The sequence below is a fragment of the Hemiscyllium ocellatum genome, chromosome 10, assembly GCF_020745735.1.
Source record: "Hemiscyllium ocellatum isolate sHemOce1 chromosome 10, sHemOce1.pat.X.cur, whole genome shotgun sequence".
Lineage (NCBI taxonomy): Eukaryota > Metazoa > Chordata > Chondrichthyes > Orectolobiformes > Hemiscylliidae > Hemiscyllium > Hemiscyllium ocellatum.
Genome location: NC_083410.1, coordinates 29,312,938 through 29,328,326, shown reverse-complemented (window position 1 = coordinate 29,328,326; position 15,389 = coordinate 29,312,938). Strand labels below are relative to the sequence as shown.

Sequence of the window (15,389 nt, the reverse complement as noted above, 5' to 3'; positions counted from 1 at the left end):
TTCTATCAAATCCTCTCAATGCCCTCTGATTCTTGACCCCCCCCCCCCCCCACCCCACCAACTGTAAGTTTCTGCCCAGCTACTCTGTTTAAATATCAAATTTCCTCTTAAAATCGTTCTTTCTTCAAGGAATCGGTCCAGCTTCCCAAATCTGAAATCATTCCATTCTGTACTCTCTAATGTCAACCATCTTTTCTGAGTACAGTGTACAGACAGTATTCCAAGGTGTGGCGAAAACAAGGTGTTCTCATACAAGTTTTGACAGCTTTCTTGTTTTGCTGATGTGGTGTCCCATCCATTGCTTTCTCAACTTGCCATACTACTTCCAATGATTATACATGCACTTGGTTTTATTTTGCCATTGATCTTGCCATTAAAGTTATTTACTTCATCCTTCTCTGCATTACGTACAATTGGCAATGTTTTCACCCATTGCTTTAGCTTGTCCTCATGAAGTTTATCACTAATCTCCTCATTACATACAGCACTTGAACATTTGTCACGCACAAATATTTAACTCATCAATATATATCAAGCTAACTAGCGTCCTTAACACCAACCCCTGGGGACCCACCCCCCTCAATTTAATCCTTACCAGTAAAAACAAAAAGTGCTCACCACTACCCTTCACTGTGTGATGACTAACATGCTTTGGGAAATAATCTGTTTTGGGAAACACGTGCATTTTGTTTCATGCAATTTCCCTTTAAAAGGTTGGATGGGGCAAATTCTGAATGAGGTTGATTTATTTTGAGATTACATTATTTGGCTCCAAGAAATGCTGTTGTAATCAGGTGTTGTCATGAGGATGAAGAGTTAAAAAGCAACAGATAGGTAAAGTTAACTGCAGTGGGCTTGGTCACCTGGTGCTCTGTGTTTGCAATCTTCAAGTAGATTCTGGTGTTGAAAGCTGATCTCTAAGAGCAGAGACTGTTACATATTTGGAAAGAGTGGCGAGCAGTGAACAGTAAGAATAGCAAAGCTTGGACAGAAAGGATGGTGAAGGCTTAATAAAGCTTGATTAAGAAAAGCATTTCCGTGACCAGATATTATAACTTATTTAACTTTTGCTGATATAGTTAAATTTTACAATGGAGTACCCATCAGTTAACATACACACAAAGTTGACAAACTGCCAGATATGTTCAACAGGGCTGTGTTGGTACAAGTGAGGAAGCATTTATAAATGTACACCACATCAGTGATAACTACATCCACAGACTTTGGATGGAACAAAACTGCTGATAAATGCAACTCAAGAGCCAAAACAATCAGGAGGAAATCAAAAGTCTTGCATAACAAACATACAATTGGAAACATCTTGTCCTACATTTGTTAAGAAAGCAATGTGACTGCTTCTAAGTATGAGGCACAGTTGTATCCCAATTAAAATTAATTCAGTTTTTATTTGAAATATCCTTCAACTTTTAATATTTGAATTATGTAAATTTTAATTGGCTGCTACAGTAAAAGTTTTTAAGTGAAATCTTGTCCACCCATTTGCTTTGGTGTCACAAGGATACCTTTCTTTTTTCTCGTTCTTGGTCTCTACAGGATTCCAATACCCATCACTCTGACAATTACATAAATATTCTGCTATAGACTCCATAACTTTGTTGGCAGGCTTGTTATGTGAGACTTCTTCAAATACCTATCAAAACTTATATCTCACATTAAGTGTATTACCCTCATTGACCCACCGCTACCTCAAAAAGATAAATGCAACTTGCCCTGAAACCCATCTTGGTTTTCCTTAATTCATCCACTTTGTCCACATGACATTTAATTGAGCCCCAAATTATCAACTTAAAACCCTCAAAGTCAAATCAATTGTTATGTCATTGAAAGCATGCAGTTGGAGCTTATCCTTGCACCTCACTGTGAACAAGGTGGGCCTTTTGCAATTCTTCAATCTTCTGGCATCAACACTTCACTGAAGAGAATTGCAAGATTATGGTCAATGCCTCCATAATTTCCGACTCAATTCCCTCAGTATTTTTGAATTCACCTTCTCTGGTCTTGATGACTCATGAACTTGACAACCAACCCATTGTATGAACGCATCAATCTTTCTGCCATGCACTGCCTTCCGTCTTTACCTTTATTTCAGCAAAAAAGCCCGATTAACGAAAACATCTTCCTGACTAGATATCACAACTTGTTTTAGAGCTGATGTATTACTTTTGCAGATGTATTTCTGTCCAGTTTATAAGAGAGAACACATCAGCCAATGTACAAGATTGATAAATGACCAGATAATCTTCTTTGATAAATGCTCATTATGTCGATAAACATTGCTCAAGACACTAGAAATAACTCATTTTCTCTTTGTTTAAATTCCATGGTATGCTTAAAATTCTACTTAATTTGAAGTATTGATCAGTGTGCTTGTAAAAAAAAAACGCAAGTGCAGAATTGTCCAGCATGTAGACACTGAGAATAGGTACCACAAATTTAATTAGATTATTAAATAATTTTAAAAGTTCAGAGTGAACAATCAGGAATTAAAAGCCATGGAAACTAAAAATGATATTCTTTAATAATTCCTTAAAAAAAAGATAAAGGTCAATTAAACATGTGTTGTCTCCTGAAAAACAAAGTAACAATCAGTATGGATTTGTTTAGCTCATTTCCCCAAAACATATTTTTATTAAATACCGCTGTGTTGATGTAAACTTAACAAGACACCTCTCAGGTAGAATCGACATTGTTGAAGTACGCTGAAACTAAATGATCACCATCATCATTTTCAGGTTGGCCGGAGTCCAATACAGGACTGGCACAAATGTTTACAAACTGGCGATTCATAGTATCATTGTTGGACTTGGGTGAAACTCCGATAGTGTAACACCTGTGGCATTTCTTTGGGTATTAAACAGACTGAACTAAGTCTCCACGTGGACCAGTTGGCTACAGTATTTTACAAAGGGAAGGCTGGCCTGCAAAGCAGAAGTACATAAAGCTCTTTTTTCCCTTAAGGGTTCCCTCATATTGCTTACACACTGCACACATGTAATTTGAAGCAACATACTTCCTCAGAAGATCTGCTTTTGCATCTTCTGTAGCCATTCTCATGAGAAACATGCCCGGCCCAGTGAAGTTGAAATTACAATGTTGAGCTCATGTCCTATGATCACACTTTACCACGAAGCAGGGTGGTAAAGATGATGGCCTGGACAAAATTGAATTTAGTCTTGATTTCTATATAGGTGTGTGGTTATACATCAATATGGCAGTGCTGGAGAGCAGGCTATCAACTTACAAGAAGTTTCCTGCAGCACTGAGATGGGTACCACCAAGGTTATACTTGATCCCAGCAGAAACATAGACCTGATACTGGGAGAATTGATTGAGATCTTTTTGACATTTAATACATTTTATTGAAAACTTCATACGCTGTAGACAGAACTAAGAGTCAGAACCAATCATACGGATTTAAATCTACTTCAAAAATAAAAGTAATATAAGAGGTGAGGTCTTCCTCCATTTAAAACACTGCAACAGGGTGCTATAAAAAGGCAGTGACCAGAAAACAACTTCAGGTCACTTCAATATGGTTCCACCTTGGGGAAGTGTCCCAGATTTGGCTTTCCCAGACTAGTACACATGGAAGTTTGATTATTGAGCTTCATTTTTAAAAAGACCACACTTCCTGCCCCAAATATTAAGATAAAATGTTCTTGCAATCATATTTTCAGAAGTGTAGCGTCTTTTCAGTCAGATCCACTGACATTCTACACCTGATAATTTGAAGATGGAATCCTAAGAACAATAAACCAAAAAGGAAGCTTCTGTCATTAAACACTGTTTCTGTTGTCCTTTCTGACCAATCAGGTATTTGTGAATGTGAGGAATGACTCTACCACCAACAATGGGAGCCTTGATTAAGGAATGTAACTCTTCAATTCCATGATGACAAGTTGCAAGTGGTGAGGGTAACGCACTTCGGAAGCATTTCCTGCAAGGTCTGACTTTTCACCTTGTTAAAGTGACCGCACATGCTGATTGTTTCCAATATTGTTAAATGGCTCTATATAATTATGCTTTTCCATCTTATTAACCCATTACCCTTGCCTCCAGTACTCTATTAACTGTAAGTTCTTATCTGATCTGAGTCATGATTAGCTGAACCTCTTGTGTCACAAAACTCAGAACTGAACTCTTTCCCTACCTGCTCATACTCTTTACACATTCGTAAATGGGGATGCAGGTTCAAGTAATTCATATGTAAATCTGAGAACTTTTCAAGTCACAGTCCTGAGATAACTTAAGGTTTTATTAGAAATAAGGTGGCACCTCAGCTCAGACAATAAATTAAAGGGTGTGAGGTTAGAATCTGTCTGTAATCTAACCTGGAGTCAGACTGGTTCAATTTTCAAAGTAGGAATCTCTAAAACACCACACAGGCTGACTGCCTACAGATTGTGTATTTTTGAAAAAAAATAGAATGTACCTGCAAATACAAATTCACCCCATAGCCTTATATGTGTGCACATTTGGGGGGTGGGTGGGTGCATGTGTGGGAGGGAGTTGGGGGGAGAAAGGGAAAGAGAATGTGAGAGTGTAAGCTCATGCATGTGCATGCTTGATAGTGTGCGCGTGAGTGTGACCAAGTATATGTCTGTGAGAGGGTGTGTACCTGAATGTGGGCGTGTGGGGGGAATTTACATTTACAGCACATCAAAAGCTTGTACTTCCAAATAAACCTGTTGGACTATAACCTGGGGTGTGATTTTTTTTAAATCTTTGCCCACCCCAGTCCAACATTGGCACCTCTACATCATAGTTAAATTCTTGACATGGTACAAGTAACAGCTTGATATAGAAGCAGCTTTGACAGAGGGTGCCATCAAGCGACCCTGATAAAACTCAAGTCAACGATGGTAGGTTAAGGTGAAGTAGGGTGGGGCAGGAGAACATAAGGAGAGAGGGAGGATGATGACAAGGAGAACAGAGGAAGGTGGAGGAGAATAGAGATGGTGAGATGGAGGACATTAGAGAGGGGGAGGAGGAAGAAGAAGATGACGAAAACAAAGAAGGAGAGGGAGGAGGAGAACAGAGAGGGAGAGAGAGCAAAGGACAAATACAGTGAGGGTAGAGGTGGAAAAGGAGCACCCCAGAAGCCAGAATTTCATTTGTACAGCGATATTTGCTACTGTCTGGGACATCAAATACTTGGCTCCAGCACATTTGGAGGACAATATTATAGGTACAACCACGTTCAACTGCTTCATTAATGACCTTAGCACCATCTTAAGGTCAAAAGTGGGGACGCTGTTTAAAAATTACAGGGTTCCGTCTATTGCTAAATCTTCAGATAATGAAGCAGTCTGTGCTTGCCTGCAGTATTACATAGACAACATTCAGGTTGATCATTAAAAGTAACATTTGTACTGGACCAGCATCTAACAAGTTTATTCATCTACCTTTGACATTCAATGGCATTGCCAGCGCTGTGTTCTTATTAATTTCCTGCAAGTTGCCATTATCCAGAAACTCAACAGGATCCAGCACATAAATACTATAAATGCAAAAGTATGTTGGATAATGTGTGGCAAGTGAATCACCCACAGTTTCCCAAGGTCTCTCCAAAAGGCACAACTGAAAATACCTTTCCATTCAGCTGCAAATGCAGAACTTTGAAGCAGCTTAACATCTTCCACAACAAAGCAAACCAACTGAATGGCAATTAATCCAACCACTTCATCATTGTCACATTATCGCTACAGCTTTATCCGATCCACAAGACATACTAACAACTTGCCAAACATTCTTCAATTCATTTGCTGAACTTGCAAATTTCATTACCGAGAAGGAAAAGGGCAGCAAGTGCATAAAAATGAAATTATTTCCAAGTCACAAGCTATCCTAGAGATTTATTCATGCTTTGTCATCACGAAGTCAAAATCCTGTACTTAACAGAACTTTGGAAGTTCATGACTTCCTTTAAGAATTAGAGATGAACTACAAATGGCCTTCTATGAAATGCCCATGAGCCAATGATGATTTACTAACACTGAATTTCAAGGCAGTTCTTAAAGACAGAGAAAAGTAAACAGCTGGGGATTTGAGGGGAAGTAGTTGCCGAAAGGACAGTGGATCATTCATGGCTCTGTCACTACTTGCTAACAACTCATAAGACAAAAATTAGTGGTGGGAGAGAAATATCTGTGGAAGATATATAATTTCCATGCAGGGATCTAAAGATAAGAACAATGAGCTCTAAACTGATGCAGGGAGAAAAGAAGAAACCCACCAAGTTTACCAGGATGGTGACGATCAAACCAAGAAATGTTTCACGAAAAGGCTTACAGTGAATGGAGCATTTAACAGCAAAAGACAACTGCAGCAAAAATCTAGAGTTAGAGTTAATAAATGGATGGAAGATTTTTAGTTTGTATCAAAAAATTAAAGCATATTAGATATGTAACAGCTGATCTGAAATATTGATAATTATTTCAATTTAACTGTATAATGCTTTGTTCATGCATTTATGGCTTGGGTACTCTTACCATAATCATGCTATTTCCCAAATGATTACAGACTAGGTAGCTAATATTTCAAAAGTTCATGATTTAAGGCATTTAAGACCTACTAAAAAAGTAACAAAGTACAGGATTTTTTTCAATAAAAACGGAGTATCTGGATAAAGCTTTTATCTTGAACTTACCTGATAATTTAGAGAAGGAAAGCAAAAGTTCAAATTCAAAAAAATGAATTAAATCAGAGCTGCAATCTTTCATTGGGCGGCACGGTGACAAGTGGGCGGCACAATGGCATTGTGGGCAGCACGGTGGCACAGTGGTTAGCACTGCTGCCTCACAGCGCCCAAGACCCGGGTTCAATTCCCAACTCAGACGACTGACTGTGTGGAGTTTGCACGTTCTCCCCGTGTCTGCGTGGGTTTCCTCCGGGTGCTCCGGTTTCCTCCCACAGTCCAAAGATGTGCAGGTCAGGTGAATTGGTATGGGTGGGTTGCGCTTCGGCGGGTCGGTGTAGACTTGTTGGGCCGAAGGGCCTGTTTCCACACTGTAAGTAATCTAATCTAATCTAAAAAAAAATTACTGTCCAAAATGAACTCCATTCAGACCAACCAGAAGATGCTTCTGACAATTCATAGAATTAATACTCTGGTATAGATGATAAGAACTCATGGTTCTATAAAATGGTCAATGAACAATACAAGCAAAATGCTGAATTAAAAAGCAGCACGTCACTGCTAAAAAGCCCAATGGATATAGCATCATTCGATATATTACTAAAAGCATACAAAGTAGATTCAAGATTTGAATCAAATTATATTTTGATCTCATTTGGACAGCACACTTGAACTAAGAATGTAGAGAAAAGAAAGTCAAACTACCCCCATGGGTGTAGATGTGATGTCTTGACACTTCCTTGTCAAATTAATAATCATTTGAGCTGAAATACCACTATGTCTGCAAATGTGCAGAGTACCCAATGCCACAGAAAAATGAACAAATGGGGTTGATAGGGAAAGCATCAGAAGAATGCACACAAACATAGTGACTTCAGTATCTTAAATGTCAATTCTATGAGATTTTAAAACATTACAAGGCACTTCACAGAAATGTTATTAAACCAAAATTTGACACGACATTACTTAAGGGAATATTAGGATTGATAGCAAAGATAGGCTTATACGAGTGCCTAAAAGGAGGAAGGGGACATATGACAATCAGGGAGGGTAAAATAAGTGTCCATGTTATCCAATAACATAAGGAGCAAAAACTAACAGCCCCTAAAAAGTAGTTTTTGCCATTGCCTTACTTGATTCTCTTTAAAAGGCTGAACACTACCATCATCATCATGAAGACATCTGACTGAATTGGATTACATTTCATGTCATATCGATCTCCACTATCTGCAGTCCTCAGTTTCTCCTGTACAGACGTGGCCCTCCAGCTCATTGACTCTATACCCCCAAAATACACAATCTACATTCGTCCCACTTTCCCTCACTGGGCCACAGCCTTGAATGTTATAACACTGCAAATGCTAAACCAAGTACTTTTTAAAAGGTTCTGAAGTTACCCACCTCAATTACTCTCCTTATGAATCTCTCTCCAGATCCCCATCACCATCTGGGAGAAAAAGAGTTTTCCTCAAATCCACTCTAAATCTCTTGCCTTTTACTTTAAAATTATGATTCCTTGTTATTGATCCTTCAATTAAGGGTACAGCTGCTTTGATTCACCTTGCACACACTCCTCAATCTTATATACCCCCTAGGGGTTCCCTCTCAACCATTCGTGCTTTGAAGAAAATGAATTGAGCTTACCCAGCCACTCTACCTAGCCAAAGTTTTCTATTCCAGGCTACATAGTGATGAATCTCTTACCCAAACCCTCCACTGCAATCACATCCTTCCGATAGGGTGATGACTAGAACTGAACATACTACTTCAGCTATGTTCTACTCAAAGTTCTGTACAGGTCCAACATGTCCTCCCTGTCCTCCTTCTACACCCCCTACGCCTTGTCCACCCTATTCACTTGTCCTGCCACTTCAAGGACCTGTGGACAAGCACGCCAAGATCACTATATTCCTCTGAGTTTCCTAGTATCCTGCCATTGACTAAGTACTTCCTTGTCTTGTGCTTTCTTCCAAAGTACATCAGCTCACATTTGTCAAGGTTAAATTCCATTTGCCACTGATCCGCCCAATTCACTTATATCATATTGTAAACTAAAATCTTCCTCATCGGTTATCCAACCAGACAAGCTTTACATCATCCGCAACTTTATCAATCCCTCCATACTCTCATCAACATCATTTATGAATATCAAAAATCAATAAGGGACCCAGCAGTGATCCCTGTAGCACGCCATCACACACTAGGCTTCAGTCACTCAATCAGCCTTCTACCAGTACCCTCTAAAGTAATTTTGGATCCAACATGCCAAGTTACTCTCAATCCGATTGCTTTTCCCTAAATCGGTTTCCCATATAGGACTTTGTCAAAGGCCTTGCTGAAATTTTTGTGAAACTACATCCACTGCCCTACCCTCATCTACCCACTTGGTCACCTCCTTGAAATAGGTCACTAGTTGTGGTTCTGCTTGCCGAGCTGGAGGTTTTTGCTGCAAACGTTTCGTTCCCTGGCTAGGGAACATCATCAGTGCGGTGGGAGCCTCGTGTGAAGCGCTGCTTTGATGTTTCTTCCGGTATTTATATTGGTTTGTTCTTGCCGCTTCCGGGTGTCAGTTTCAGCTGCAGTGATTTGTATGTGGGGTCCAGGTCGATGTGTCTGTTGATGGATGTTCTTGCCGTTTCCGGGTGTCAGTTTCAGCTGCAGTGATTTGTATCTGGGGTCCAGGTCGATGTGTCTGTTGATGGATGTTCTTGCCGTTTCCGGGTGTCAGTTTCAGCTGTAGTGGTTTGTATATGGTGTCCAGGTCAATGTGTCTATTGATGGAGTTTGGGGATGAATGCCATGCTTCTAGGAATTCTCTGGCTGTTCTCTGTCTGGCTTGTCCTATGATAGTGGTGTTTTCCCAGTCAAATTCATGTTGCTGGTTGTCTGAGTGTATGACTACTAGAGATAGCTGGTCGTGTCGTTTGGTGGCTAGCTGATGTTCGTGGATGCGGATTGTTAGCTGTCTTCCTGTTTGTCCTATATAGTGTTTTGTGCAGTCCTTGCATGGTATTTTGTAAACTACGTTAGTTTGGCTCATGCTGGGTATTGGGTCCTTTGTTCTAGTGAGTTGTTGTCTGAGCGTGGATGTTGGCTTGTGTGCTGTTATGAGTCCTACGGGTCGCAGTAGTCTGGCTGTCAGTTCTGAGACACTCCTGACGTATGGTAGAGTGGCTAGTCCTTTTGGTTGTGGCATGTCCTCGTTCCGTGGTCTATCTCTTAGGCATCTGGTGATAAAGTTGCGTGGATATCCGTTTTTGGCGAATACCTTGTATAGATGTTCCTCTTCCTCTTTTCGCAGTTCTGGTGTACTGCAGTGTGTTGTGGCCCTTTTGAATAGTGTCCTGATGCAGCTTCGTTTGTGTGTGTTGGGGTGGTTACTTTCATAGTTTAAGACTTGGTCTGTGTGTGTTGGTTTCCTGTGTATCCTTGTGGTGAATTCTCCGTTGGGTGTTCTCTCTACTAACACGTCTAGGAATGGGAGTTGGCTATCCTTTTCTTCTTCTCGTGTGAATCGGATTCCTGTGAGTGTGGCATTGATGATTCTGTGTGTTTTTTCTATATCTGTGTTTTTGATGATTACAAAGGTGTCATCAACATATCTGATCCAGAGTTTGGGTTGGACTCTACCATACGTCAGGAGTGTCTCAGAACTGACAGCCAGACTACTGCGACCCTTAGGACTCATAACAGCACACAAGCCAACATCCACGCTCAGACAACAACTCACTAGAACAAAGGACCCAATACCCAGCATGAGCCAAACTAACGTAGTTTACAAAATACCATGCAAGGACTGCACAAAACACTATATAGGACAAACAGGAAGACAGCTAACAATCCGCATCCACGAACATCAGCTAGCCACCAAACGACATGACCAGCTATCTCTAGTAGCCATACACTCAGACAACCAGCAACATGAATTTGACTGGGAAAACACCACTATCATAGGACAAGCCAGACAGAGAACAGCCAGAGAATTCCTAGAAGCATGGCATTCATCCCCAAACTCCATCAATAGACACATTGACCTGGACACCATATACAAACCACTACAGCTGAAACTGACACCCGGAAACGGCAAGAACATCCATCAACAGACACATCGACCTGGACCCCACATACAAATCACTGCAGCTGAAACTGACACCCGGAAGCGGCAAGAACAAACCAATATAAATACCGGAAGAAACATCAAAGCAGCGCTTCACACGAGGCTCCCACCGCACTGATGATGTTCCCTAGCCAGGGAACGAAACGTTTGCAGCAAAAACCTCCAGCTCGGCGAGCAGAACCACAACAACAGATACCCAAGCTACAAATCTTCAATCAGATTTTATAGGTCACTAGATTTGTCAGCCAAGATCTCCAGCTGGGAAAAAAAACATGCCGATTATCCCTAATCAAACCTCTAAAGCAAAGTGAAAAAGGGACACAAGTACATTAAAATTAACAGCAATACTCCCCAAAACTTTATACCACTGGAAAAGCATTTTGAGGAACATTTGAGCAAGTTAAAACATCAAATTTATCAAAACAGCAGGGCTACATTTGCAGTAGCGTTATTCAAATGCCATAAATGAACTGCAGCATCAGCACAAGGCAAGAAAAAAGTGTCCCAATGATAACTTTCTAAATTGGTTCTGCACACAAATTTCCTTATATAAGAAGGATGGGATGAAACAGGAGAGGATGTAGAAAAGGTTTACAAAGATGTTGCCAGGACTAAAGGGTTTGAGTTATAGTGAGGGGCTAAATAGGTTGGTGCTTTTTTTTCCCCCGAGAGTAGAGTATCGGAGGATGAAGAATAACCTTATAGAGGTTTATAAAATCATGAGGAGCATGGCTAAGGTAAATTTCCAGGGTCTTTTTCCCCAGGGGTGGGGGGAAAAAAAAAAGTCCAAAACTAGAATAGCAAGGGAGAACATGAGGACTGTAGATGCTGGACATCAGAGCCAAGTGTCGTGCTGGAAAAGCACAGCCAGTCAAACAGCAACCAGGAGAATGAACATTTTGAGCAGAAGCTCTTCATCACGAATGAAGCATTCCTGATGAAGAGCTTATGCTGTGAGTTTTGAGAAGATTTGTAGCGTATGTCGAGGTTCTGGATGTAGGTTTGCTCACCGAGCTGGAAGGTTTGTTTTCAGATGTTTCATCACCATACTTTGTAACATCTTCAGTGAGCCTCCACATGAAGCACTGGTAGTGTAGCCCATAAATGTCATTAACAAAATACCTTGCAAGAACTGTAACAAACACTACATTGGACAAACAGGCAGAAAACTAGCCACCAGGATACATGAACGTTAACTAGCCACAAAAAGACACAACCCACTCTCACTAGTATCCTTACATATGGATGAGGAAGGACACTATTGAGACTGGGACAACACATCTATCCTAGGACAAACCAAACAGAGACACGCACGAGACTTCCTAGAATTCTGGAAATCTATCAACAAACACATTGACTTGGATCATTTACCATCTCCTGAGAAAAAGAACAGGAAATGACATCACCATAGAGAATGATGTCAGAAACCTAAACATATAAATAGAAAGCAGGCTACACCACCTGCTTCATCCAGAGACTCACTGAAGGTGTTACCTAGTATGGGGTAACAAATCACCTGAAAACAAGCCTTCCAGCTCAGCGAGCAAACCTATATACGGAGCTTATGCGCGAAATGTCAATTCTCCCGCTCCTCTCACACTGCCTGACCAGCTATGCTTTTCCAGCACCACACACAACTCGCATATGAATAAGAGGAGTTAAAAGGGATATAATTCAAATGCTGGCAAATGGGATTAGGTCATGTCTGGCTGCCACAGACAAGTTGGACCAAAGGGTTTGCTTCCATGCCATATAACTCTAAATGGATGATATAAAAAGGTTTAAGTTCTGCTCAAAGAGCAAGTGTTTTTCGGGACATGAAATGTAAAATCACTGTTTTTCCAAGCAGAGGTACATTTACACAGATCCTTGTGGTCAACAGATTCCACAGTCAACGTACGTCTTCCTGGAGAAGCATAAAACCAACCAGATATGTAAGAAGCTTCATCCCCTTTCCTAGGGGATTGAATGAGGTCCTAGGGAATGTTGCTGAACAAAGAGACCTTGGAGTGCAGGTTCATAGCTCCTTCAAAGTGGAGTCGCAGGTTGATAGGATAGTGAAGAAGGCGTTTGGTATGTTTTCCTTTATTGGTCAGAGTATTGATTCAGGAGTTGGGAGCTCATGTTGCGGCTGTACATTGGTTAGGCCACTGTTGGAATACTGCGTGCAATTCTGATGTCCTTCCTATCAGAAAGATGTTGCAAAACTTGAAAGGGTTCAGAAAAAATTTACAAGTGTTGCCAGGGTTGAAGGATTTGAGCTACTGGGAGAGGCTGAACAGGCTGGGGCTGTTTTCCCTGGAGCATCGGAGGTCGAGGGGTGACCATATCGAGGTTTACAAAATAATGAGGGGCTTGGATAGCGTAAATAGGCAAAGTCTTTTCCCTGGGGTCGGGCAGTCCAGAACTAGAGGGCATAAGTCTAGGATGATAGGGGGAAGATATAAAAAAGATCTAAGGGGCAACTTTTTCACGCAGAGGGTGGTACGTGTATAGAATGAACTGCCAAAGCAAGTGATGGAGGCTGGTATAATTGCAACATTTAAGAGGCATTTGGATGGGTATATGAATAGGAAGGGTTTGGAGGGATATGGGCCGGATGCTGGCAGGTGGGACTGGATAGGGTTGAAATATCTGGCCGGCATGGACAGGTTGGACCGAAGGGTCTGTTTCCATGCTATCCATCCCTATGACTCTATGACAGGAAAGTAGCAACTACTAACCATAAGGACTACACAGGACTTAACGTTTGCATATCTTGATCAGAAAATAAAATATATTTCATGTACAGCTAGGAGGAACTAACTAAAATTAAGTATCACGCTTTATCAAAGCAAAAAACAGAAACCAACAGAAAAAGAGAAACAAACAGGTCCTGCAGTATCTGTGGAGAAAAAGCAGAGGTAACATTTCAGGTCCAGTGACTGTTCTTTAGAACTGAACCAATAATTTTTGTTTTTGTTTCAGATTTCCAGCATCTGCAATTCTTTTGTCTTTACTTTATTGACTGCCTTTTAAAAAAATTCCAGAAAACAATTAAAAACTAAAATCTGAACCCTTGAACTGTGTAATTTTTTTTGTATATTCCACCTGTTAATGTAATTTCCTGCTTCCATCTATAGTACTTAACTACACCTGCCTCCTAATTTAGTCTTCTCTCTGCAAATTCGTCCAAGTCATTAATACACAAAGACATGATCAACATATAACCCCTTCTGTCAAAGCCATCCAAAGTAAATTCTCTTCACCTATCTCACTTCCCATCAACTACTAACCCATATAACAGGATTGTTTCCACTTCACTATTTTTACTTATTTAGTAATACTTATGACACTGTTACATTGTCCCTACTTCTGGGCCAGAATGCTGAGTTCAAGTGCAACCTGTTAAAGTGGTGTATCATGACTTGTTGAACAGATTGACCGAAAAAAAATTCAATAAACTGGTGAGCAATCTGATAGTCCATGACAAAAAAAATTATAGACAACATCCTTCATTTTTCTGATCTCAAAAACATTCAACTAAACTTCCTGATCAGCTCATGCCTGTTCAAGTGCACAGCTAGTCTAAAATGAACCGGAACTTCCCATACTCAAAATGAATTAACTGAATTTATAATGTTCACTTCTTAATTAAATGACATTTGCAATCTTTCAATCCAAATGCAAAATTTCAGAATCCAAAAGGCTTTGGGGATATTTTAAACCATACATTTACAATTTAATCAATATTTTTTCAATACTTTGGAATTAAACCTGTTAAACCCTTCAAAATGCTTCCTTCAGTGCCACCTTTTGAAAAAATAATTACATCTACAAAGTTTCCATACTCTGACTTATTTTGTTAGGTTTCTTTGTAATCAGTTATTATATCCATTCCCCACTGTGACAACAGATTAGGAATGAATTAACAAGTCTATCATTTCTTCATTTTCCACGCTGGTCTGATCTGTCTTTATTTTAATAGACCCACAAATCCTTTTACCACTCATCCATTTATTATAATTAAAATGCTTTTGGCAATAGTATCTCTCAAAAGCTTTATTTAATTATCCTTTTTGTACTATATACTAATTCTTTTGCATGTCTTTGCAACTTTCTATAACTATTTATCACTATTAGTCTAAGCCTTTCCTTTTCCTTTGATAGTGCCTCAACTCCTTTGTAGGCCACACTTAACTATACAAACAGAGCCTTTACCTTCTCACGATGTTTACCGTTTTTGTATTGTATTAAATATTTCTAATCATGTAAATTCAGTCAGTGTCTAAATGCCTTTCAGCATAGGATTTGATCGCAGTAAACTTTCTCCTTGCATTAAAATTTGCCTTAAATCTAATAGTTTGACTTCAAAATCTCCCTTCTCCATCTCAATCCTAACATCAAATTCGATAATATCATAATCGTGACTTGCAGGATTCACCCTCATGATCAAATTGTGAACTAAAACTAAAATTTCTGACAGTAACCTCAACACTAATGCTACTTAAGTGGTTCATCATAATTGCAACACCAGTAGTCAGCACAGGGGTCTTGTATCCTTTGTTGTTCCATAACACTTCAAAATGTTTCTATTGTCTAAGTGAAACAATAGATCCTGTTAACACTCACTAA

General features: G+C 39.9%; 1 protein-coding gene across 1 annotated transcript in view; it reads right to left on the bottom strand.

Annotated features, from left to right (window-relative positions):
* fbxo11b (F-box protein 11b) overlaps window positions 1-15,389 on the bottom strand; it is a 163,490-nt gene that overhangs the window by 132,290 nt on the left and 15,811 nt on the right. The window lies entirely within an intron of this gene.